General features: G+C 39.4%; 1 pseudogene; it reads left to right on the top strand.

Annotated features, from left to right (window-relative positions):
• The window catches only part of LOC148034927 (uncharacterized), a 67,131-nt pseudogene extending 53,704 nt beyond the window's left edge, over window positions 1–13,427 (top strand).
• Window positions 13,428–26,050: the final 12,623 nt, after the last annotated feature.

Genomic DNA, 26,050 nt, shown 5'->3' with positions numbered 1-26,050 from the left:
TAGTGCACATATTTATAGGTATAGGAATCAAGATAAGGTTCAAGGTATAGGTCCTTGAGAGGCTTGAGGTTAGAGAGAGAGAGAGAGAGAGGTTGATCTGGCAGCTTGCAAGTGAATAATCTGTTACACAGAGAGAGAGAGAGAGAGAGAGAGTTCTATAACCTATCATATACATAATGACTCAACATTCATGAGTAATTAGACCTGATATAAGAATAATGCTAGAGAGAGAGTGTGTTTGGTGGTTCATGTCAGAGAGAGAGAGATGCTATTTGTTATTTAAATCATTATAATAGAGAGTGAGTGTCCACTATCAATGAGAGAGAGAGAGAGAGAGAGAGGATTCTCTATTGCAACCTCTGCACTGTGTGGGCCATTGGGCTCGGGTCATTTACTGGATTTGGTTACAGCAGAGTGCAGAGACATCATTCGATTCACTACTGATGAGGTAGGTGCGAAGTCAGAGAGAGAAGCATGAAGAGCAAGAATCATTTTTTATGGGTCATTTTTCCCCATTTGGCATCAGCGACTTGAAAGAGGGAGTTTCGAATCTGTTGCTCCAAAGTCCTTTACACCGATCGACTTCATGGCAGGCGTGGAGTATGGGTGGCACAATCGTCTTCATATGGGAAGAATAATATGAAACGATTTTTTTTAAAAGTTGAAATATTAGCATTAAAGGTCAGAACGAATGTTTTTTTAGTGACACAGAATGCTATCTAAAACTTTCCATCCATCAAATTTAATGAACAAAAAATGTATGGCCAAAATTTGACCGTCTTGTCCCAAAACGTCTCGTGAAACGTTTCGGACCCTACCTGAAACGCCATGTGGCACTGAAATGGGAAGGCTGAAACATTTCATTTGTCAAAATGCATTTCACCAGGATCATCAAAAATTTTGGAGTTTCAGACTTGATTAGGGACCGTTTCGGGTTTTTTCGCCTAACTATGATTGCGGTAGCCACAGCCTCAACCTATAGACACTAAGGTGTCTAACATAGGCTTTAGCCATGTTAGTGTACATTCTGTATGTCGTTATTCGACTGAGAAAGCCACAGACCAATGTTGAATTTAGGGTTGCAGGAATGCATACATGCAACTTAGAGAATAAGGAGCTTGGGAGCACACAACATAAAGTGTATTGAGAAGTATAAATGTAGAAGATCTCCTAAACTAAAGTTGGTCTAAGAAGGTATATGGGGACATATACAAAGCTAAGTGAAAAATCCTCCTAGTGAGGGAAAAAAGTGCCTTGACAATCCTAGGTGTGTAAATCCCCTCTAGGAATGATGTGCTAAAAAATAGCCAACACTCATGTATAGAGAACTACCAAACCCAATGAACTATGATTAATGGACAAAGCAGAGTAAGGCCAAAATTTTGCAAATTGCAATAAGTTTTGAACTTCTGATGGAGTAAATCCTTTGCAAAAATATCTACAACATTCTCGTACGTTGGGACATAGAGCAAGGCAATCTCTCTCTGTAGAGAGTTGTTCCTTACATAATGATAATGCACCTTAATGTGCTTAGTGTGAGCATGGAACATTGGGTTCCATGCAACTACCAATACCCATTAAAGATGGTAGTGCTAAATTTTTGTTCAACACCTAAATTAGCAAAAATATGTCTAAGCCAAAAACACTGAACCATAGCTATAAAAGCTACCATGAACTAAGCTTCACAACTAGAAGTGGCCATGGTAGGTTTCTTTTTGATCAACCCTGATATGCATGAGTTCCAAGCCTAAAGAAAAAACCACTTATAAATACATGAGTGTCATAGCAACCAATCAAACCAAAATCCAAAAACACATATACATTTGGCAAGGATGATTCCCCCTTGTTGAGGTAAAATAGCCCAAGGTTTTGAGGAACACTCAAATAGTGAAACATATGCTTTATTGCATACCAATGCTTTGTGCCTTGGATGTGCATAAAACTTCTCATCAATGAGACCAAAAAATGAATATTAGGTATGGTAATGAACACATAAATCAAGCAAATTAAAACCTACTAATAGAGAAGGATATCAAAGAAGTCTTGCAAGCAATATCTAGGTTCACATTTAAATTTTGCATTTTATCTAATATTAGGTGTAATATGCCTATCTAACAAATCTCAATGGCATATATTTTTGTAGTCCATCAAGAGATAATCAAGATAACTTCCATTCAAAACTCCTTTGGAATAACTAAATGTTTGTAACCTCGAACTATTTGAGTCCACCTAGCAAGGAAAGCTCTCACTCAACCCCACACGGATTGACCTAAAGCAAGCTAAGCAAGGATTCTAACATTGTGGTTGCACCACTTACACTAGCAAAAATTATTGGCGAGTGATCTCATGACTCCAAAATGCTATTTGAATGCTATTGCTACCTAGGCCATTGTTGTGATTCTTATTGTTCTAGATGCAGCTAACACCTGTGGATATAAACCCAAGTAGAAAGATGCCAAAAATGGCTCATCTAGCAACTAAATTTCTACATTTCAAAACATCCTACAACTATAAAAGAGTATACATGACAATCATTTGAATGCAATGCTATTGTACTTTGTACTTTTAGTCTTGCCTCTCTCTACTCAAGATTGTGTTTATGAGTCCAAGATAATATATCTTGGAACCTAATTCACTTGAGTAATAGTTGGTGTATCTAGTTTTAGTCATCATGTCTCTTGCCATTGACTTCCAGTCTCCATAGCTAAACCTTGCTCAAGGATTCGTCTTCCTCAACAAGGTTCACATAATTGTTTATGATGGTGCTAATTGAAAAATTTATTATTTTTTGGAATGGATGGTGCATCATGAATCTTCATAGTATATACTAAAGTTTTGGTGAAATTTTATATTTTTATTTTGTGTATTATTTTCCATGCTTATGACATCTAGTTGTTTGTCATTGGTGAGCAAGTGATGGTGTGTAAAAGATTATCTATCATTGTGGGCATGAGATAGGTGGTGAATAAAGACCAACCCTAGTGTGTTATGTCCGTTAGATTAGTGGAAAGGTCAAGTGTTGGGTCTAGGGAGGGTTATTGGCCAACTTGTCACCTTACCAACTACTTAAGACAAGGTGTGTGGTCTCTTAGGTCCAAACAAGTTGATAGATTGGGTGGAGTAAAAAGTCAGATCCTAGGTTATTGGCTGTCTTATTTTAGACAATGGTGATGAGTAATTTTTGTAAAAAATTACTCTGTTAATTAGAAAATTTATTACTGCGCATCTTTGTTTGATTAAGGTTATTATTTTAAGAAACTAGTGGTAAGGATGCAATGAAAGAGCATGTATGTTAAGCATAGGATGGCAATAACTAAAGAACTAAGGAATGCCAAGTGAGTGGATGGAGAGTAGAAGGATAGAGGTTCTGACAACTCCATCTTATGGAAGGGTGGACTTGATTGATTAGGTGGCTTTCTATATTATTGTTATGATATCATTCTCATTTTCTTTGATAACATTTTGACCTATTCCAAAAAAGACGAGAAACATGAGTCAAAACTTCAGGTTAGAGGAAGAATTTGTGGTAGATCACAGCAAGGTCAAGGATGTATAATAATGGCCACCCCCACAGATGGTCAAAGAAGTGCACAATTTCTTAGGATTGATCAAGTGATATCAAGTCTGTATCAAAGATTATGCTTGATTGCTACACCTCTCGCATACTTGCTAAATAGGTAGACTCAAATTGTATGGACTCCAATTCAACAATCTAGTTTTGAGAGACTCAAACAAAGTTTAGTAGTAGCTCCCATTCTAAAGCTTCCCCCCAACTTAAATCAAAGATTTGAGGTTGTAACAAATGTAAGCTCTATGGGATTCAATTTTCTACTTATGAAAGAGAAACATCTAGTTGCTTATTCCTCAAAGAAGCTGAAGACACATGAAAGAAAGTATGCTATTTATGACTTAGAGTCATTGGCAATGATGCACACTAACAAGTTGTGGAGACATTACTTGATTGGCAATGCTTTGAGCCGCAATGTGTTCCCTAATGCTCTCACTGCAAAAAAACCCTCTAGGGTAGAATCACTAGTTTCCATAGTGTTAATGCCAAGTAACCCCATCATCCAAATGACAAAAGAAGAATCTAAAAATGATTCTGAATATCACTAGTTAATAAGAGATGTTTAACTTAATGATCAAGATCTTGAGTTGCAACTTAAGTATTGAGACTTCTCCATTGAGGAAGAGCTTATGTACCTTGAGAAAAGATAATGCATTTCTTCTAGCCATGAACTAATGAAGTTGATATGCTAACAAAGTTTGCTAATCTTATTCCCATCAAGACAAACTATAAGGCTTCAAACATTGAAGGTTCTTTGTTAAGGAAAAATTTAAACTTCATGGGTAATAAAAAGGGATAATGAGTGATCAAGATTCCATCTTTACTTCTTGATTCTGAAAAAGCTTATTTGAAGCTATTGCTACATAACTATAATTTAGTATATCGTATCACTCACAAATCAAAGGCCAAATAGAGTGGGTCAATCAAGTCATAAAAGACATCCTAACGGCATCCTATTGTAGAGAAAATAAGAAATGGATACAATATCTACCCTTAGTGGAATTTTCTTGCAATGTCTCTTACCACCAAAGATTTGGATGAATTCATTTTAGGCCTTATATGAGCAAGGCCGTCTCACCATGTTCAACTTCTCTGATTTGAAACTAAAGGTATAATCCTCCAAAAATATGTTATAGTGGAGATAGATAAAGCTATCACTGGGTGAATTCAAGGAACCAAGTCCATGATATTGTGGACCTTACAAGATCCTCAATGCCTAGGGACCAATGCATACAAATTTCTGAACACTTAAAGATCCATAATATTTCTGAACACTTAAAGATCCATAATATTTTTCATGTTAGTTTGTTAAATGATTTTTTCTCCAACCCCAATGATGTACTAGACAATCAATTGATTTGCAATGTTGAGCCGAGTCCTTAATCTCCATACTAAAAGAATATTTGATGTGAATGGGAGAATCCATAGAAGTAGGACTTTAAGGAAATACCTTATCCAGTGCAAAAGGACTATTCTAAATAGAATACCAATTAGATTGATGTGAGTGTAACATGCCCGCCTATTGGCTATCCAAGCACGTTTTAGCCGTCCATCGAGAAACGAATCTAAGCGTCACTGCCCGGCACTCCCATGGAATGTTACGGGGTTTGTCGCCTAGGGTTTTTTGAGTCTGCCTCGCAATAAAACTTTCGTGGCCAAACCCACTAGGATCTATCTGATATTTGGGTTTTTGGTGGTCAAAGTCTCCTAACAGTATTCTAGTGCCGAGTCCTAGACATCCTACTTTACACAGAGATACCCAAGCCGTAGTAGATCCATGGCGCACTTGGTTCAAAGAGAATGGGAAATGAGAGGGATGCACTGCTCGACCTCTCTACCACAGAGCATAGTCCCATTCTGGTCCCCTAAAACGGTATGAATCTGGTTCTTTCCTAACAATACCTAAAAGTCAAACATCGGTAAAACCTTGTGAGAAGCCTCCTAGTTCTCTGGGACCACCCTATTGCAGGATAGACCCATCGGGGGTTTTGCCCACCCGCTTCCCTTGATAGCTTTAGTTTTCTAATTAGATCCTATCATATTTATGTTTGAAATTGAAAATCAGCTTCCTTAGTTAAGCCTTTTAGGGAATAGGGTTCATTCATGTAATTTACGACACAAATACAAATACAGAGTAAGAAGCCTTTTGAAAAACAAGTTCAAACAAGTTCCTTAACTTATCTCAAGTTAATATTTGTCTCCTGCCCATACAACAGAATTATATACCCCCTTTTATCCAATAGAAGTACCCGATCCAAATCATATGGCACCATAATTTCCATCCTTTATCTAGAATAGGATCTTCCAACACCCTAGACACTGGGCTCAGGGTAGTCTATAACTCCGTTCCGGACTAGGCAAGGGGTGTCCAAAGCTCCACTGACCTAGGTGACCTAGCAATGAGACACAACTTTTCGTGGTTGGCCTTTTCACCACTTGACCTTTGGCCCATGAATTGAGTAGTATCCTTTCGGGTTGAAATGCGGCGTGACCTTGGAGATGATCCACCCGCACGAAATATCCTTCTTTAATTAATCCCATTGAGAATCAAGCACAATCAAGGCAATCAACCCTATTACCATCTTCCAAGATAACATTCATTTATTCCCATGGCAACTTGTCATTACAAACCCTTGCAATGCATTTACCATCAAACACAAGAACTTGGAATAATCATCTAGATCACATTCCAAATCACTTTAATGCAAAAGCATTTAGGACGTTATTTGATCAATCAGAAAAACAATGCTATCCTTTTCCAAATATTGCAGGAATAGTCATGATAACCTTTTTATCGTGTATTTGCTCTCCCCCTTGAGATCTAAGCGATTCCATGCAAAATTTACTTAACACTTCCTCCATTCGGCTAGGAAATATGTCGAAGTTTCAACATTGCTCAAGACATGAGTTCTAAAAATCCTTTACTTTGATTGATAACCAAACATGCTTCCTAACGAGTAAAAAGCATCGGTCTTTCCTTTGACTTAGGGTTTCCTAACTCTTGAGCTCTTCATTTTCCTTTGAGACCTAGAGTTATTTGTATCCATTTCAGTCCCTGAATAGGATTGATAACATCGTAGCTATCAGATGGATCTCAAGGCATCTCAATTTTAGCCCTTATGATTTCCATTTTTGTTAACTATGCACAACATCAAGACTCCCAATCTATCAAACATAAGCTATTAACGAGAGCTTGGACAACGGTCTAGAGCTTCCATAATGATTCTTTTCTAGACTAAGCTATTTTCTATGCAATCCTTTAGGCATGCAAGTTGCAACATATACCTTCAAAGCAAGGAAAACACACCTACTATTGTGAGGATATGCTTGAAGCCTTAAATGTTATTTATGAATTCATCACATGGTATAAAATACAATTGACTTCTTTTGACATGCGCATTTGGAAAATTCAATCCTTCGAACACTTGCGATGCAGTTTATCCTTTTTAATGTCCTATTCCTGTATGGCATAACATGGGTCTACTTCATCTCATGCGGCAATCAAAGTAAGCATTTATTAATCTAGAAATACATTACTTATGATCGGTACCACGATTGGATGGGCAGTGATGTCCTCACCTGGGGCTTTGTTTCTCATTGTGGGGTTTCCATCCACGCGCATCATTTTCTGCTTGGGGGCCATCCTCAATCTTTGTGAGTCGCACAAGACTTTCGCACCTAGTGCTCCATTAGTGGGGCCAATTGGGGAGAGAGTTGAGTTTGCAAGTGGGGGATAATCCCGCGAGACGGGTATAGGTTCGCGGCTACAGGGAGAAAGAGATGCGTGTGGCCACCCTCTTTGAAGGGGAAGGGAAAGAATCTCTCTCCCTCCCTCTCTCTCTTTTCCCCTCTTCTTCTTCTTTTTCTCTCTCTCTCCCTCTTTTTCTTCTTTTCTGCTTCTTCTCTCTCTCTCTCCCTCCCCCTCTCTCTCTCTCTCTCTCTCTCTTCTCTTGGCAGCAAAAAGGGGGGAATAAGGTGGCTTTCCCTTCTTTTTTCCCTATATGATTGGGGGGGGGGGGGGGGCAAGAGGTGGCACAGGTGTGCCCCTTCCCCCCATAGTTATCATCATCGTCTCCCACTTCTCTACATCGACTGCAGCTGCCTCTCCCTCATCGTCGTCATGCTGACTCCCCCCTTCCTCTGCAAGCTGTCGATGTTGATAGTGGGGGATGTATATTTAAAAAAATTTCAATTTTCTTTATCCATTATTGGAGGGGGGAATTCCTATGCACCGGGGGGGGGGGAGGGGGGTAATTTTTAAAAAATTCAATTTCCCTTAATTGATTAAGGGGGTTTTTCTATGCGGGGGCAACCAGAGACATTACAGTGAGGAAGCTCTATGTAAGTAATATCCCTAGTTTTTCTTGAGATGAGGATATCTCAATTCCTTTAATTCCTTTAATCCAAACCCTAAGCCATCCCCATAGTCAAACCCCAACATTCCTAAACTTCCTGCTCGACATCCATATCAGGTTTTCTTTGAGGTACCTTAGTGGTGGCTTGATCATCCACTACTTGGGTATCCATGGTTTTACTCTGGTGGTTCTACATTATATGGACTATGATGAGTCATTATCATTATCTCACTATATTATATCAGATCACCCATGATCTGAGAGAGGGTCTTAGCAAGATTATCAACTCGTGTGAGTCTATGCATGTCTAATGATTTCGGCACATTTGTTGGTTTTTAGGGATTTTATAGTATTTATATGAAGTCTCTCTCATCTTTCAGCATCACAGCATTCTAAAAGTTCGCAACACAATTGCATGATGCGAATACACTGCATCAAAATTTCAAGATGATGTTGCTGAAAAAGGATCTCATCCATTTTTTGTTTTGCATGCAATGGTCAGGCTCTCCTCTCGTTATCATTTGCTTCAAATTTAAGCTTTATCGCCTCATATAAGCTTGTAGAGAATAGCATTAAAGAAGTGACAATGGAGATGTAGCTCACAAAGAGCTTATAGAGAATAGTCTTCAAGAAGTGATAATTGAGATGTAAGCTCACAAAGAGGTTGCAAATTCTCTAGATTTTCCAATGCTACCATCTCAATATTACTTCTCCAAGAACATATTCTTTCCACATCCACCTTTATGTAGCATTGCCAACAAATATATCAAAGAGATGATAGAGTAGGCATATTGAGAAAAGCAAATGAATAACAGATAACATACATCGAAAGTCACAAATCCTTGAAGATACAAACTATGCGCTGTGAATCCATTTGCTTGAATCAAGTAAAGATAATAGATTGAGGCTAGGAATCGCATGTTTGCAGCCTGAGGACAAGAAATGTGAGATCAGAGAGTAAACATGGATCCATAGGCAATACCATCCAATCAAAAGCATTGGGATTAGACCATGTTAGAAGTGGTGTAGTAATGGAAGCATGGACAAATGCTAAAATAAACTACTGGATGCAAGATAGAAGAGAAACAAAACAAAAAACCATTGCAAAAGAAGATAACTTAGAGATTTTCTCGGGAAATGGAATCCATATACCAAACAAGAGACATCCACGTACAATAGTGAGTCACTAGCCATGTGGGCATTGGCATTGGCTCCTCTCTCCAATGGAAGACCACCTGAAGAATGATGAAGTGGTGTAGCAATGGAATCATAGACAAGTGTTGAAATAAACTACTAAACACAAGACACAAGAGAAAGAAAACATAACAACACTGCAAAAGAAGAGAAATTAGAGATGTGATCGAGAAATGGAATCCATCTACCAAACATGAGACACTTGCGTACAATAGTGAGTCACATGTTGCATGGGCACTGGCACCGGTTCCTCTCTCCAACGGAAGACTGCGTGAAGAATGACGATGATTGTAGAAAAGGAGGAGCCCTAAAATAAATAGGCCCAAAATAGGCCAAATATGGCAGCTGGCCAACTAGGATTAAATGTTGGGCTGACTAGCATAAAAAGCCAAAATCCTTAACCATGGGATACAACAGAAGGAGAAAAGAATGTGTTTAAATATTACCTTTAGCTTGGCTAGATGTTCATGCGGTGCTTCTTCATCAAACAAAGGTTTTGATATCATTTAGAATGTTGTCCTAAACAAGAGAACATTTGTATTGGTACCTGGTGAAGGAAAATCTTGTGTGATTGAGTCTGAGACGCATGTAGCATAAACAGTCTGAGAACACCATGTGACAACCAGCTCCAATTTGGAAAAACATCCAGAATCTGCACAGAGACAAAGAAATAATAATTTTAGCAGAGAAAAAGCGCAAGCTTGTCCCACGAGTGCAAGAGGAGAAATGAAATGCATGAAAGTGAAACAAGGGCAAGAGAGATAGAGATAGAAGCTCAATAGGATAGGGCAAACTTCTGGATATTCTCTTATAGCTGCATGTCTTTGTTAAATTGAAGGACATAGACATAAAATGGCAGCCACTAAAACAACAAGATAGACACATGCCTATGATTTTTATCTACATGTGAAGAAGAGAGACATAGAGACAAGGTGGAAGCTCCTCAAACAACGAGCACAACCAAGGGTGGGAACAGTGTTGGAAGCCAATGCTAGCTTTCCAGATCGTGGCACTGTCATGTTACCCCAAACAACCAGCAATCCAGGTGGGCCTACACCTCACCATTAATTGTAAGATTGCAAGGCACCTCCAAGCCTGTCAAGCCCAGAGCAAAGTAGATTCAAGGTGGTTTTCAAAGCCACTACCCCCCCACTGCCAAATGGCCTTGACCACAAACCCATAGGCAGCTGAAGTGAAAACCCATTTCCAGTTTTGGGGATTGCTGTACCAAAGGCTTAACGCACTGTGTAATAAGTCAGATCTACATAAGACCACCCACAATGGTCCCATAGTTAACCAAATGAATTGTCTATCAGTTTGAGACTTGCTTGCCCCCTCTTGTCACAACCCATGTATATAAGGTAGAAGCATACTAAAGTGCAAAAAGGAGGATGCATTCCTATAGCCAGTCATCTCAAAAAAGGAACCTTCCAATGCTTCTGGCTACAAACCCAACTAATTTGGGTGGCTGAAGAAGACCTTTGGCAGAAATAAGCTATCATAGTTAGCTGTTAGCCTTTTCAATTTACATAATATTCATCTGCAAAGTCATCAGCATAGGCTGCTTTTCAACATCACACATGTGACACTACCAAATCCAAACCAGGCACATATCCTTCATCCTTCATATGCAAATTCAAAGCCTCCAACATTGCTCTTGTGTCCTTGCTCAAAGCCATTTCCTATGACAAACTCTTGTAGTACTTTGTTCACTTCTGTTGATGCACTTGTAGGCACTTTCTTTGCCCTTGCACTTTTTCTCATTTCTTCCATATTGACAACTTCACTCGATCTTCCTTCACCTGCATACATATCCGCCATAAGCATGGATGCAGTACCATCTTCTTCATTTGTAAACACAAGCTGCTGAAAGCATCTAAGTCCTACTTCTAACTCCCCATGAATTTTACAGGCTATAAGGAGAGCCCTGAGAACCTCTTTAGTTGGAAGACCAAGCTTTCAATTTTATGCTCTTTAATCATCATATTGAAATAATCCTGTCCCTTCAAGACCAAGATTTCTTGGCTGCATGCTCCAAGAAGACAGAGAAAAGTGACATCATTGGGTTTTACACCTTGCTCTTTCATATCTTCAAAACATCGAATGGCCATGCCACTACTATGGTTCTCACCAAAGCCATTTATCATGGCAATCCAAGACACAATACTTTTACTAGGTAACTTGTGAAACACATCATGTGCTTCCATTAGGAAGCCACATTTTCCATACATATCTATCAATGTATTCGCAACAGGAAGGCCTCCCTCCAGTCCTCTTTTGGTTGTCTCAGCATGTATCTCTCTACCTGTTTCTAAAGCTCCAATGCTCCCACATTCTTTCAAGTTGCAAGTAAATGTGATAGAAACTGGATGCACATTCTCTAGCTGCATTTTTTCAAAACAATTCAAAGCCTCCTCACCAAACCTGTGCTCAGTATATTCTGCAATAATTGCAATCCACAAGACCACATCTCAAACAAGAAGTTTTAGGAGCGCTTATTGTGCTTCTGCAAAAGCAAGCCGCACTTGGCATATAAATCTACTATTGCACTCCCAATAAAGAGGTCCTTCTCAAAACCTTGCTTGGTGATATCAGAATAAAGTTTGTGGCCTCTTTCCAAGGCCTTTAAGATGCTACAAGCCTTCAATATTGAAGTATACATGACATTAGCTGGGGGTACTCCGTCCGACCTCATCTGCTCAAAATAGGCTAGTGCTTCCTCGCCAAGCTCATGATCATCATATCCTGCAATCATAGCATTCCAAGAGATGCCATCTCGGATGTGCAGACTCTGAAAAATGCACTGAGCATCTGGGAAGCAACCACAGTTGATGTACATGTCTACCAAAGTTTTTCCCTCTATGTGTGTGTTTGTCTCTTTGTGTTTCTATCGTGATTGTACACTCTGTGTGTCCAGTGCAAACCCTAGCAGTTTTCTTCACAGGTACCCCAAAGCCAACACATAAAGTACCTCGAATGTATACTCACCACCACGTCCATCTCGAAGGGTATGTTGGACCCAAGAATGTAATTCAATTAATCTCCGTTGGAGAGGCAACAAATAGAGCTGCAGGTTCGTTACTACAGCAACAACATCCCCATATCACATGGAGTCCATGTATGACCCACTGTCTTAATAATTTATTGAAAGACATTGGAGCATTCGCATGGATCAAGAGTACAATTGTTACAGGCAAGGAAATCATTTCTTTTTTCACCCACCATCATTTCTCTCTAGCCTTCTTATATAGGCAATTCCCAAAAAAGGAGCTACTAAAATATTCAAAGACCACGTTTGCCTATAATTTCCTTATGCTTTGTCGGCTATACAACATGAGGCTAGCTTTAAAACAAATGTTCACTAGTCCATCTTGGGCATCATGGTCTACTTCAAAGTCAGCTTTGGGCCAATTGTGCTACACAACGGTAACCCAAGATGAGTATTGGGAGGAAGTAAAGCAATTTGTTCTTCTATGCTTACCCATGGTAAATCTCTTATGGCAAGTGGATGGTGATGTACTGTATATTGATAAAGTGTATGAAGCAATGGATTGTCTCATTGAAAACATCCGTGCTCTTAATCTTGCACCACCTAAGAAATAAGAAATTGAGGATCTTGCATTCACCAAATGGAACCAATACTAGTTAGCACTTCATTGTGCTACTTACAATTTGGATGCAGAGTTCCAATACAAGCGAAAGCAACTCCAGTTAGATGTTGAAGTAACTCAAGGCTGGAATACCACACTTCAAAAATTGGTGGCAAGTCTTGAGGAACGTCAAGAAATCAAATTTCAACTCGCTAACTACTGCAACAAAGAAGGCATGTTTGACTGACCTGATGTGCAATGTGATAGGTAATTCACAAAATTCCTTAGTTTTTCAATTTATATAAATTTTTAAAATAGCTTTTCTAAATATACATTATTTTGGACTGTTGTAGATTCCATGTAGGTGCAATTACATCGTGGGAGAACTATGGAGTTGATTCTCTAGAGCTCCAAAACTTGGCTATCAAAATCTTAAGCAAAGTTTGTGCATCTTCTGCACTTGAAAGACTTTGGAACACATTTAGTCATATACACACCAAGAAGAGAAACAAGCTAGGCACTCAGAAGGCTAATGATTTAGTCTTTGTTAATGCAAACTTGCATTTGCTAACAAAGATGAAATACAAGTATACTCATGATCTTTATATTGGATTTCATAAACATGAAAACAATCCAAGTTCCATGCAAGGATTTGAAGATCAAGAGGAGGAGGATGCTGATGACGAAGAGGAAGAGATTCTAGATGAGATAGATGTTTGATGTATTTGTATTTTCTTTTTACTTCTTCTTGACATTTCATTTGTATTTTTCTTTTAGTTCTTGATGCTTAAACTCAGCCTTTATACCTGTGATCTTTTGTAAGTTTGGCCTTCCCTTCGTTATAAGTTCAGAAAGATGTTCCAAGTTTCAACCTTCAGCTTTAAGTTCTTCAATACTCACTATTGATAAATTAAGTTTTCTTGCAAGTCTTAGAATCTTTTTAAGTAGAATACTATGCAGCATGAACCCCTTGTATCTCCTTGATGATATGGCATTCTCGTTCCCATTTCACCCCTTCTAAAAATTAATGTTTCAGTTTCCATTTCCGTTCCTGTTGCGACATTTCTGGAAACTATGGTGTTGATTGATATGAAGGCACTAGGACATGAATGTTTCCATAAGGTGGCGGTGGAGGTGGAGACTCTAGGACACATAAACCTTGTCTAAATGTCGGCTAGGATACAACATAATGACCAAAGGGTCCACTAGGTAATGCCATGGAGGCAAACTATGGCACTAATTGTTCCACTATTCAGAGAGACTAGGGGGAATACCTAGGCTATAATGATCCTGAAAGTGTGTGAGGTAAAGGTGGAACACCACCCGGCTAAGGAAGAAATGAGGTCCTAACGGCTATGCCTAAGTTTGAAGAATCCCCTGGTGTGGTGAATAAAATTGTTGAGATGACAAGCTCAACACATGCGGACATTGATGATGGACCGCCTGGTTAGATGGGTCCACACGTCTACACTTAGCACGTCGGTGGTCATTATGACCCTCACATGGCCACTGACTCATTACTTATTATATTCAGGTTGTTACACCTATTTACAACTAGCATAGTTATAGCGCCAGTTGACTAGTGTAGTCGGTTATGCATTGTTTGACTTAGTAGGCCACTTTTCTTTATGTTGTATCTTATCTATACTTTGTGTACATTGTAAAGTGTGTGGAAGAAGCAGAAGAAACCAGCAAGAAAACGTTTTGGCCTCCATCTCTCTTCTTCCCTCTTGAGTGAGCTTCTCCTTGTGCATTTTCTGTGTGTTTGGCGCAACATCTTGAGCAAGTCCCTCCACCACATGATTCTTGACATGGTATCAGAGCCACGGCACTCAGAGAGGCTGATTTCAAAGGTTGAAGAGAAGGAGAAGAAGCAAGGTTCGAGCAAGCAAGCCATGGGTAAGAAGCTCTCCCATTCTTCCACTCTCTCTCTTGGATAGTGCCTGTGGAGGCACTGGAAGCAAGGTCGAGCAAAAATCTCAGATTGCAGTGAGATTTGGTGTGCGCGAAGAGTACTGTGTATTCTGCAGACAAGCCCTTTAGGGCTTACCTGCAGTATTTTGGGCATCTGAGGCCGTTTCAGGCCTCGTTTTAGAGCCGCAAGGTTGCGGACAACAGTTTCAGGGTACACTGTGATTTCGGTTGTTTTGACCGAAAGTGGGTGCGCCGGTTACAGATTGCGAATTTGTAATTCTTGAGGTGTTTGCAGGAAGCAAACATAAGGTTTATCCGCAAACAGGCTGCAAATTACATGTATTGTTGAGCAGACAGTGAAAAAGGTTGTCTGGTGTATTGCTGTGCACTACAGGTCAAAGGTTGCAGAAGATTTGCTTGCTGTTTGGTATTAGTTTTGTGATAATGGCAGAGAACAGTGGAAGCCCCATCATTGAAAATCTCGACAAGAACAACTACCCATCATGGAAGTTCCGTGTCATGAACTTCCTTATTGGAAAATGCCTCTACGAGTTTGTTTCAGGTGAAGAAAAGGAGCTGGAGGTGAGTGATCCTCCAACTGCAGAAGAGACAAAGGCATGGAAGGAATGGAATGCAAAAGATAAAAAGTTAATGTATTGGTTGTTTGCAGTAATTGACAATAATATGTTGGGACACATTAGAAATGCAGAGAATTCATATGCAGCTTGGACCATACTTGAAAGTATGTTTTCTGTAAATACAAAGGCACGAAAGATTCAACTCAAGCAAGAGTTGAATACATTAAAGAAAGGGAAGATGTCTGTCGATGAGTATGCCACTGAAGGTAAGAAGCATTGCAGATGCATTGGTAGCGATTGATGCAATGCCTGATGATGATGATTTGGTGTCGTCTACCTTGGGTGGACTTAATAATGAAAAGGCTTGGAACTCTTTTGTAACTTTCGTATATGTCAGAAAGCCATTTCCAGATTTCGATGAGTTGGTCTCCCTTATGATCACTGAAGAGATCAACATGCAGAGTGAGACATCTGAAAGAAGTGGTGAGTAGGTCCAAGTTTTCTACTCCAGTTCAAGAAGGGGACGTGGCAGGTTCTCTTCAAGAGGCCGTGGTACAGGATGTGGTAGTGATAACCAGCAAAATAGATTGAATCAGCAATTTGACGATATGCAGGTTTCAGGAGGTCGTGGTAACTTTAGAGGCAAGGGGAGCTTTAGAGGAAGAGGTGGATGGCAGAACAGAGGTTCTAACAACTCTGATATTGTATGTCACTACTGTGGCAAAACAGGTCATATTGCAGCCCAATGTTATGCTAAGAAAGATGATATTCGGAGTGGTAAGTTGCAACAAGGAAACTATGCATCGTCTTCACGACAGAATGAAGACAAAAATGAACGTCTGTTTGTTATGCAGCATATGCTGAATGTTGTTACAGGAAAGGGAACACATGATGATGTTTGGTATGTTGATTCAGGTGCATCCAATCGTATGACCAGCCATGCAGAATGGTTTGGAGAGATGCAGGATTTGCAAAATGCAGGTTATGTGCAGACGGGTGATGATTCATGCCACCCAATTTCACACATTGGAAAAGTTCCCTTGTCCTTGCATGATGGTAAGACAAAGAGTCTTTCAGATGTATTACATGTGCCATCTATTACAAAGAACTTGGTGTCAGTGTAGAGCAAGGGCTGCAAGTCAGATTTAATGCAAAGGGCTGCTTTGTAGAAGACTTCAATGACAAGTGCATGTTGGTAGCAAAGGGAAGTAGAGTTGGACGTATGTTTACTCTGGATGTTGGAATTCCTACTATGAATGCTGCTATGTATGCTAAAGGAAAAGGTGTTGTTATAGATATTGAAATTTGGCATAAACGCATTGGACATGCAAATGTGCAAAGGCTGAAATTAATGCAGTCCAAAGGGTTGGTTACAGGTTTGCCTACATTTAGAGTTGCAGAATTTCATAAGGTATGTGAATTATGTCAGTTTGGTAAGAAAGCAAGACAACCCTTTTCACATGACAGAGATGTAAGCAGAAATATCCTTGATGTTGTGCATACAAACATTTGGGGGCCTACACAAAATGTATCTCTTGGAGGCAGTTCATACTTTGTCACATTCATTGATGATTATTCTAGGAAGCTGTGGGTATATTTTATGAAGGAAAAGAGTGAAGCGTTTGAGCACTTTAAAACTTTCAATGCTGTAGTTGAAAGAGAAACAAGCTTGAAAGTAAAGTGCTTGAGGTCAGATGGAGGGGGAGACTACCTCTCAAATGAGTTCAGTGATTTTGTGAGGTCTCATGGGATAAAGAGATAGTTCACATGCAGGTTTACCCCACAGCAAAATGGGGTTGCAGAAAGGAAAAACAAGCATATTGCAGAAGTTGCACATGCCTTGATGGCTGAAAAGAATATGCCTAAGCATTTCTGGTCTGAGGTTGTTCATACTGCTGTTTATATTATGAACAGAACTCCCACAGCTGCAGTTCATGGTATGACTCCTAAAGAATGTTTTATTGGCAAGAAGCCCGATGTATCACACTTGAAAGTGGCTGCATTGCATATGTTCATGTGCCAGATGAGTTGTGGAAGAAACTGGATCCAAAGGCTGAAAAGTGTGTCTTTATTGGATACTCTTTAGAGCAGAAAGGGTATCGCTGTTATAACCCTCTCACTAGATGTCATCTTTGATGAAATGGGTAGTTGGTATGCATCTAGTGGTGATGCATTGGATGATGATGATGATGATCATGACACTCATGTGCAGGCTGAAAAGCAAGAATCATGAACTCTTAGTGGACCAGAGACATCATCTGGTAGTCCTTGGTCTGGGATACTAAGGAGTACCTCTACATCTTCAGGTGCATCTAGTAGCACTATAGGTAAAGACAAAGGAAAGAATAAAGTGTCAGATGGCATTGATGCAATTCTTGATGGAGACTCCAGTGGCTCAGAGAGCTTAGATGATGAGCTTGGTATTCCTTCTGTCAAGACACCAGGTGTACAGAGAGCTCATAATAATGTAAAGGCTCCATTCAGTGATCTGGTGGTACGCAGATCTAGCATGATCAGATACCCTGTTAAAAGATTTGGTTTTGAAGGTTATGCAGCTCACCATTATGCTTATATGGTGAAACTAGTTGAGGATGTTGAGCCCACATGTTTTGAGGAGGATGTTGGTCATGCTCATTGGGATGCAGCAATGGATGAGGAGATGGCTGCATTAGAGGCCAATAAGACTTGGGATCTAGTATCATTGCCGAAGGAAAAGAAAGCTATTGGATGTAAGTGGGTTTGTAAGATTAAGCACAATGCAGATGGTTCTATTGTTAGGTACAAAGCTAGGCTGGTTGCAAAAGGCTATGCCCAGACATATGGCATAGATTATGATGAAACCTTCAGTCCAGTTGCTAGGATGGCAACTGTCAGATGTGTGATTGCTTTGGCAGCAGCCAAAGGTTGGAGGTTGCAGCAAATGGATGTGAAGAATGCCTTCTTGCATGGTGATTTGCAGGAAGAAGTGTATATGGATCAGCCAGCAGGTTATGAAGATTTAGAGCATCCCACATATTTGTGCAGGTTGAAGAAGGCGCTATATGGGCTCAATCAAGCACCTAGAGCATGGTCTGACAAGATCAGAGAGTATCTTGTCAATATTGGTTTTTATGTTTCTGATGCTGATCACTTACTTTATGTGAGAAGGGGAGATGCAAGTTTGGTCATCATAGTCATCTATGTGGATGACTTGATTATTACAGGTGATAGTGATAGTGGGATTGCTGAAGTCAATGATTTTTTGAAGAAGAAGTTTGAGATGAAGGATTTAGGTGAGCTAAGGTTTTTCCTTGGCATTGAGGTGATCAGATGTGATGATGGTATATGGCTGTCCCAAAGACAGTATGGCTTGGATATGTTGTCCAAGTATGGTATGACAGCATGCAAACCACTTTCAGTCCCATTGGAGCAGAATGTAAAGTTGAGTGCTGATATTGGGGATGAGATAGAAGACCCTACTATGTTCAGGAGGATAGTGGGGAGTTTGATCTACATGACCATTACAAGGCCAAACTTGAGCTACGTTGTTGGTCTTGTGAGTCAATTTATGCAAGTACCTAGAAAGCCACATTTGGATGCAGTCAGACGCATGTTGAGATATGTGAAGTCCACATTACATTATGGACTTTTCTATGAGGCAGGTACAGATGTACAGGTGTTTGGATACACAGATGCAGATTGGGCTGGTAGTATGTCTGATAGAAGATCTACCAGTGGATACATGTTCTCTATTGGTAGTGCAGCAGTTGCTTGGAGCAGCAAAAAGCAATCTAGAGTTGCTTTGTCGAGTACAAAGGCTGAGTATAGAGGTGTTGCTGTTGCAGCATGTGAGGTAGTATGGCTACAAAAGTTAATGGCTGATTTGGATGTGCAGGTGGAAGGTCCAGTTGTCATTTATTGTGACAACATGAGCAGTATACAGTTGGCTTGGAACCCTATGTTCCATGCCGGGACAAAACATATTGAGGTACACTACCACTTTGTGAGAGAGAAGGTACTAGCAGGTGAGATTGACTTGGTGTATGTCAGCACATAGGATTAGATAGCTGACATCTTCACGAAGGCATTGGGTATAGAGAAGCTTCAAAAGTTTCGAAGCTTACTTGGAGTTGCAGAGATACAATTGAGCTTGAGGGGGAGTGTTGAGATTATAAGCTCAACACATGCGGACATTGATGATGGACCGCCTGGTTAGATGGGTCCACACATCTACACTTAGCACGTCGGTGGTCATTATGACCCTCACATGGACACTGACTCATTACTTATTATATTCAGGTTGTTACACCTATTTACAGCTGGCATAGTTATAGCGCCAGCCGACTAGTGTAGTCGGTTATGCATTGTTTGACTTAGTAGGCCACTTTTCTTTATGTTGTATCTTATCTATACTTAGTGTACATTGTAAAGTGTGTGGAAAAAGAAGAAGAAACTAGAAAGAAAACGTTTTGGCCTCCATCTCTCTTCTTGCCTCTTGAGTGAGCTTCTCCTTGTGCATTCTATGTGTGTTCGGAGCAGCATCTTGGGCAAGTCCCTCCACCACGTGATTCTTGACAAAAATCACGTGGTCCCACATGAGAGGCAACATGCGGTGCATTCAATGGAGGCTGAAAGGATGTGGCGATGGAATAAGAGGGTGGGATGGGAGGGAAATTAAATGGATTTGTGATAGTAGATGTGGGAAATAATGTGGGTTCCTTTTGTCTATTAAATGCGTTAAATTAAAATAATGATGATGAAGATACACCTACATTTTTAACTTTGAAAAAAAAATTATTTGAAGGAAAAGAAGAGGAAGGAGTACTCATAGTTTCTTGTTTCAAATGCTTACCTAGTCTTGAGTTCATAAAGAAGTATTTCTCTTCCTCATTACTCATAAACCAAAAATTGTTTTGCATAGTTTCTTCATGATGAAAATCATCCATACCAATAGGAGAAGGGGAATTATCATTAACAGAAGTTGAAATGGTAGACAAACCTAGCACTAGAGAGAATAAGTATGAAGGAAATGGAGTGTACTCAATGCGAGTTTCCACTTGCGGATGGCCAATCCTAACTGGAGATTCTGCCCTTCGTGTGTGGTCAGTAGATTGGTGCACCAAATCTAAAGGGTGAAATTCAGACTTACCTCCTATTTGTTGCTGGGCTCTATGCATCAAAATGAGATTGTATTCAACTATAGTGATCTCATAAGGTTGTGGAACTCCATGGTACTCCAATGTTTGTCTGATCATGTCGGGAGCTTGTGAAGCAAGCTGTGAGGCTCACTCTAACTCATTCCTCGATGGATTTAGCTCAGATGTGAGAAGTGGTGTGGAAGTAGTGTTCAAAGTCATTTGCATTTCTGTTGTTTTTGCTTCTTATGTAGAGCTTTCAAATCAAGGCCTAAGTTTCTCTCAGAGAACTTGACTATGATACCATGTGAAAGAATACCCTAACACAGAAACACAAATAACAATGTAAGACAATGTACAGATTGATAGAAGAACATAGTTAGGGTTAGGGTAACTCAAAGACAATGAGCACAAATAATGAATGAAGTGATATGACTATTGAATATACAATGCTCATGTAGCAAACACGCGTACCTCAAACTCCTGTCTCAAGTATCAGGGCACAGTAATGAGCTAGAGAGTGTGTCGTAAAATGATTGCATCCCAAACGTACCAAGGTAGCCTCCGAATGTTGAACACCAACAAGCGCAGCCAATGAAGGTTGGATCTGATGCAGATGGTAGTGCAGTAGAGAGAGACTAAAAATGCAGGTGAGGAGAGAGAGACTAAAAATGCAACAAAAACCAATAGCAATAGTTAGCATGCTAAAATCAGCTCCGAACAATGTATGGTAGGCGGAAAATAGGTGCCTAACTGTTGTAGACAGCAATGGCCAGCTTGGATCACAATGTCCTCCACGTTCGGGGTGTGGGCAGCAAGCTAAAATACCTAAAATTTGCAAAAACAAGATTAAGGTTGAATGGAGGGAAACATACCTATTTATAGAAAGTTTGGGCCCTCCCAAGTGGGTTTGTGCTTATGGGATACATACCCTCTCTAGAAATGCATTTCCTTTTTAAATAAACAAGGTTTCTTCCTTAATTAAGCATGTTTTGGGGCTGTTTAAGTGAAGCTAATGCATTTTTAGCTCAATATACATAGCTCTTGGTTGGTAGCTCCATGCCTTTGTATGTCCCTTCCCTCTCTTTGAACATGGTATTAGAGCTAGAGAGCTCCACTTCACAGTGCATAGGAGCTCAGTCTTGGAAGCTGGAGGGTGACTGTGACCTGTAGCTTTGTGAAGAAGATTTCCCTACAACATTGGTAGCCATAGCTTGCACTTGATGTGGTATGTATCAATGTGTTTTGGTTCCTACATCTAAAAGAGCCTATTGAGGCTTGCAAAATGAGTTCATTAACATCCATTAGAGCTTGAGAAGTGGTCATCATGACTAGCATCAACACTGGTAGATCATTTTGCTTTTTCCAAAACTGCACTTTTTTCTCTTGGGAGTCAAATGGTAGCATCAGCTGATGATCATTGTGTTTGATATGGTTTTCATACATGGTACCTTTGAGGGCCAATTAAATCCTTTCATCAAGAGCTTATTTAGTATCATCATTGCCAGCATTAGTGATGGCAGTAGCAGCCCCAAAGAATCCCACAGATTAGCATGAAAAACTGCGCTAGTTTTTTATGGTGGATCAAAATGTTTTAGCCCACAAATGCTTAACCTTGGCATCCTCAAACATCAATGAGGTGTTTAACAACTAGTGTAGCATCGTCTCGATTCACTTTGGGCACCCTTGGAGTATTGAAGCTCAAAAATTGAATGTATTTGACAAGCAGGGTGCTGTCTTAAATCTGTGACAGCTTGTACTTGACACTTAGAGCTCATTGAAACTTTTTTTTGGTACCTACTTATGCTTGGATGTTGCTATAGGTGGAAGGTCTATGGAATGCTCAGATCTAGATTGATTTATAGCTTGGTTAACAGGTCTATTGGCTGGTTATAGCCTATTTAAAGTCTGTCTCTCACTACCACTTTTGCAGAGTCTACAAGCATTGATGATCATATGTCCATGTATCAACTCCCAGATTTTACGACACAAGCCTAATATGTTTTGAGGCTATTATGCATAGAGAATACCTTGGTTTTAGCAGAGATTTCACTATTGGTTGCTTCATGCTATTGTCTATCATTATTTATTGGGAAATACCTACATGAGATCTAAGCTAAAATATCATTGGTTATTACAAATATTTTACTATCATTAATTTTAGAACTGAAACTAACATGTCTGAGCAGTGGCATGCCTATGTTACTCGACTAAAAGTTTTGGGGTTCTAATTGATGAGTTATTGTTTGCCACATGTCTAGAAGAGATAGATTGAATTGAATGTCGGGTACCTACAAATGTACATGTGTTTCTTGAATGTTATGCAAGCATTTTATCAATGAAAAGACATCTTGGATTGCAAGGAGTCAAGCATCGACAATTTGCATACTACAATAAATACTTACAGCTGAAGATTTGGCAAATGGAACAGGTACTTATAATATCACTCAAATTGTGGGACAGAACCTTGATAACAAGAACTTTTCTCTATGGAAGTTCAGGATGAAAATTTTCTTGATTGGCAAAGGAGTACAAGAACTGAAGTAGAACCAAAACTACTTGAGAGAAATCCGACTCGCCTGAATAGTAGAGGGCTTATAAGTAGTGATCAGAAAGAGCAAGAAAGGTGCTACATTGGTTCTCATTATGCATCTCGGATGCAATGGCTATGTAGATTACTAGTTGTTAGTCCCCAAAAGATGCTTGGGACATTTTTATGAAGAATTGTGGCAATATTACTCATATACGAAAAATACAACTAAAGTAGCAGTTCAATAATATGACTAGAAATGGTAGGAGCATACAAGCTAGTATGGAAATTGATGCAAGCTGATTGCTAAAGGCAAAAGAGATGGTAGGATGTTCACTTTGGATACTTCTATTCCTGAGTTAAAGGCAGCCATGTTTACCCATGATAATGAAGTAGTTAGAGATGTGGAAATATGGCATAATCATATTGGTCATGTAAACATACAAAGGTTAAGAATTATGTAGCAAAAGGAGATTGTACTTGGCTTGCCAAAGTTCAAGCCAAAGTTCAAGTATACGGATTTAAGACATGTATGTTTTGCTTGTTAGTTTGGAAAGCAAGTGAGGTTTCTATTTGTCAAACATGTCAGAAACAGTTCTAGACCTTTGTAGTTGGTGCATTTGGATGTATGGGATCTAGCCCATAATGCATACTTTTGTGGTGCCAAATACTATGTATTATTTATTGATGGTTTCAACATATATACATGGTTGTATATTTTGAAGCACAAAGATGATGTGCTAGATGTTTTCAAGGATTTTCAAACACATGCTAAAAATGAATTTGGATGTTATATCTCATGCTTGAGATGTGATGGAGGTGATGAGTATGTTTCTTGAGAGTTAGACAAGTACTTGGGCTAAGTATGGCATTAAAAGGTATCTTACATGCAGTTATACACCACAATTGAATGGTGTGATAGAGAGAAAAAAACGAGTGCTTATGGAAGCTTTAAGGGCATGCTTAATGAAAAGAATTTGCTGAATGGTTATTGGATTGAAGCAGTTGTAACTGCACTTTATGTCTTGAACAGAACATCTATAGTTGGCATTCATGATCTTTACATTGTATGAAAAATTGTGTGGTTGAATATTGGATATCATCCATCTTAAAGTCTTTGGCTGCATTTCTTATGTGCATGTGCCTGATGAGAAGAGAAAGAAGTTAGATCCAGAAGCTGTTAAGAGTGTCTTTATTGGCTATGTACAGGACATAAAAGACTATAAGTGTTGCGATTTGTTTACTCGTGAGACATCGATTAGCAAGGATGTAATATTTGATGAGTTGACATCATAGTATGGTGGCCAAATTGCAATGCTTTTTGATGGATTGATTAGTCATAATCATGCTAAAAATTATCCTTCCACCATTAGTACTATAGTGAGTGGACCTATAAGTGATATGTCTTCTAATGTCAGTCCTTAGATAGGATGACAGTGCAATCATGATTCTACATCCACTGACATGGATATGTCAGTGAGAAGGATATTAGATAAAGGCAAAGAGAAGATCTTTGATGATGTTATTGGTCCGTTTACATCTGGATATGAGTAACTTGGTAGTGATAGACTTGATAGTGAATTTGATATGCCATCTATTATGACACCTGGAGTAGCAGGTATGTACCTCCTCATGAGAGACAATCGCATAGTGAACTGCAATTAAGAAGGTTAGAAAGGGTCATAAAGCTTGATAGGCTGACTTACAATGTGTATTCAACTCGACATTTTTCTTACATGACTAAAGTGATGATCACAAAGAGCCTATAAAGTTCAATGAGTCAGTTGGAAATAAAAATTGGTATGTTTCCATGGATGAGAAATATGCAGCATTGGGTGAAAATGACACATGGGATTTGGTTAGTCTACTTGAAGGCAAAGCACCCATTGGTTGTAAATGGGTTGATAAAGTGAAGTACAAGATAGATGGGTTGTTGGAAAGTTACAAAGCCTACTTGATTGCTAAGGGGTATGCATGAAAACATGCTTTGGATTTTGAGGAAACTTTCAGCCTAGTTGCAAGGATGGAAACCATGAGAATTGTCATTGTATTTGCATCGTCTAAGGGATGGAAGCTTTGGCAGATGGATGTTAAGAATGCATTTTTTAATGGAGATTGAATTGAGTTGTATATGTCTCTTTGAACACGTACACCCACCCTACCAAAAATGAAATGCAGGTGGGAGACCACTTGAAAGGCCATTAAGTTTGTTAAATTCCATTAATTCTTATTTTGATTTCCATTTACAACCCCAAAATTTTCTTTATTTATATCATTTATTAGTGCTTGAGTATCAATATGAGAGAGTTGGGGCACCATCCTAGATAGATCAATGGCTCATGTGTCTATCAATAGGGCATGGGCACTCATCACTTTACACAACAATGAGTCTCACTGTTCAGTGATTGTGTATCACCTTCACCTCTCCAACATTTCGTGAATGTATCCCATGAGAGAGACTCATGGGCTACCTTTTGGAGCTATTTGTTGACGCCCACACCATTTGAAGCTGCCACCCTGATTTGATGTCCACTTGCATATTTTATTCCAACAGTAGTTTACACTTATATTTGTTGCCTACACTGACTAATTGCTCTTAGGTATCTCATTAAGACTATTGCCATCACCAGGAGCTCATGGGTTTGTTGTAACATGTCACATCAAGTGTTTATGCATGTAATTTTTAGCTCAAGAAGCCACCTTGTTGTTTGCTAGTTGTTTGGAGCATTCTTGGGCTATTGGTCACTATTGCATCTCACTCCCTCTACAGTTTTCCTTCATCTTTTAGTGACTACTCCAATATTCCACTATTGGGAGGACTGCATTTCCCTCCCTTCGTAGAGCAGGTCTTTTCCTTGTCATTGACCCCTCTTTGTGAGAAGGACTACATTTTGCTTCTATCATAGTGTAGATTCCTTCCAAGCCAAATAGTGCAATTATCTTTTAGCTTCACTTAAATGTATTAGCATGATTCATTCAATAGGATTCAGTGCTCATCGTTCTTCAATCTTCTTCTTTAGTGCTTTTGAGTTTTTCTCTCATGTTTATTGTACATTGCCTTTGACCCAAATGAGAGACAAAAGCAAGGAGCCATTGAAGGCACCATAACTTGTTAGAAAAAGAATAGGGACCAAGGGCCATGAAATGGTTATACAAGTGGTAGGAGATGGTAGCTCGATGACGAAGGAAATTGATTCCCGCATGAAA

Source organism: Lygodium microphyllum, chromosome 6 (genome assembly GCF_053477565.2).
Source record: "Lygodium microphyllum isolate KBCC chromosome 6, Lygodium_microphyllum_v1.1.10, whole genome shotgun sequence".
NCBI lineage: Eukaryota > Viridiplantae > Streptophyta > Polypodiopsida > Schizaeales > Lygodiaceae > Lygodium > Lygodium microphyllum.
This window is presented reverse-complemented; position numbering and strand designations above follow the sequence as displayed.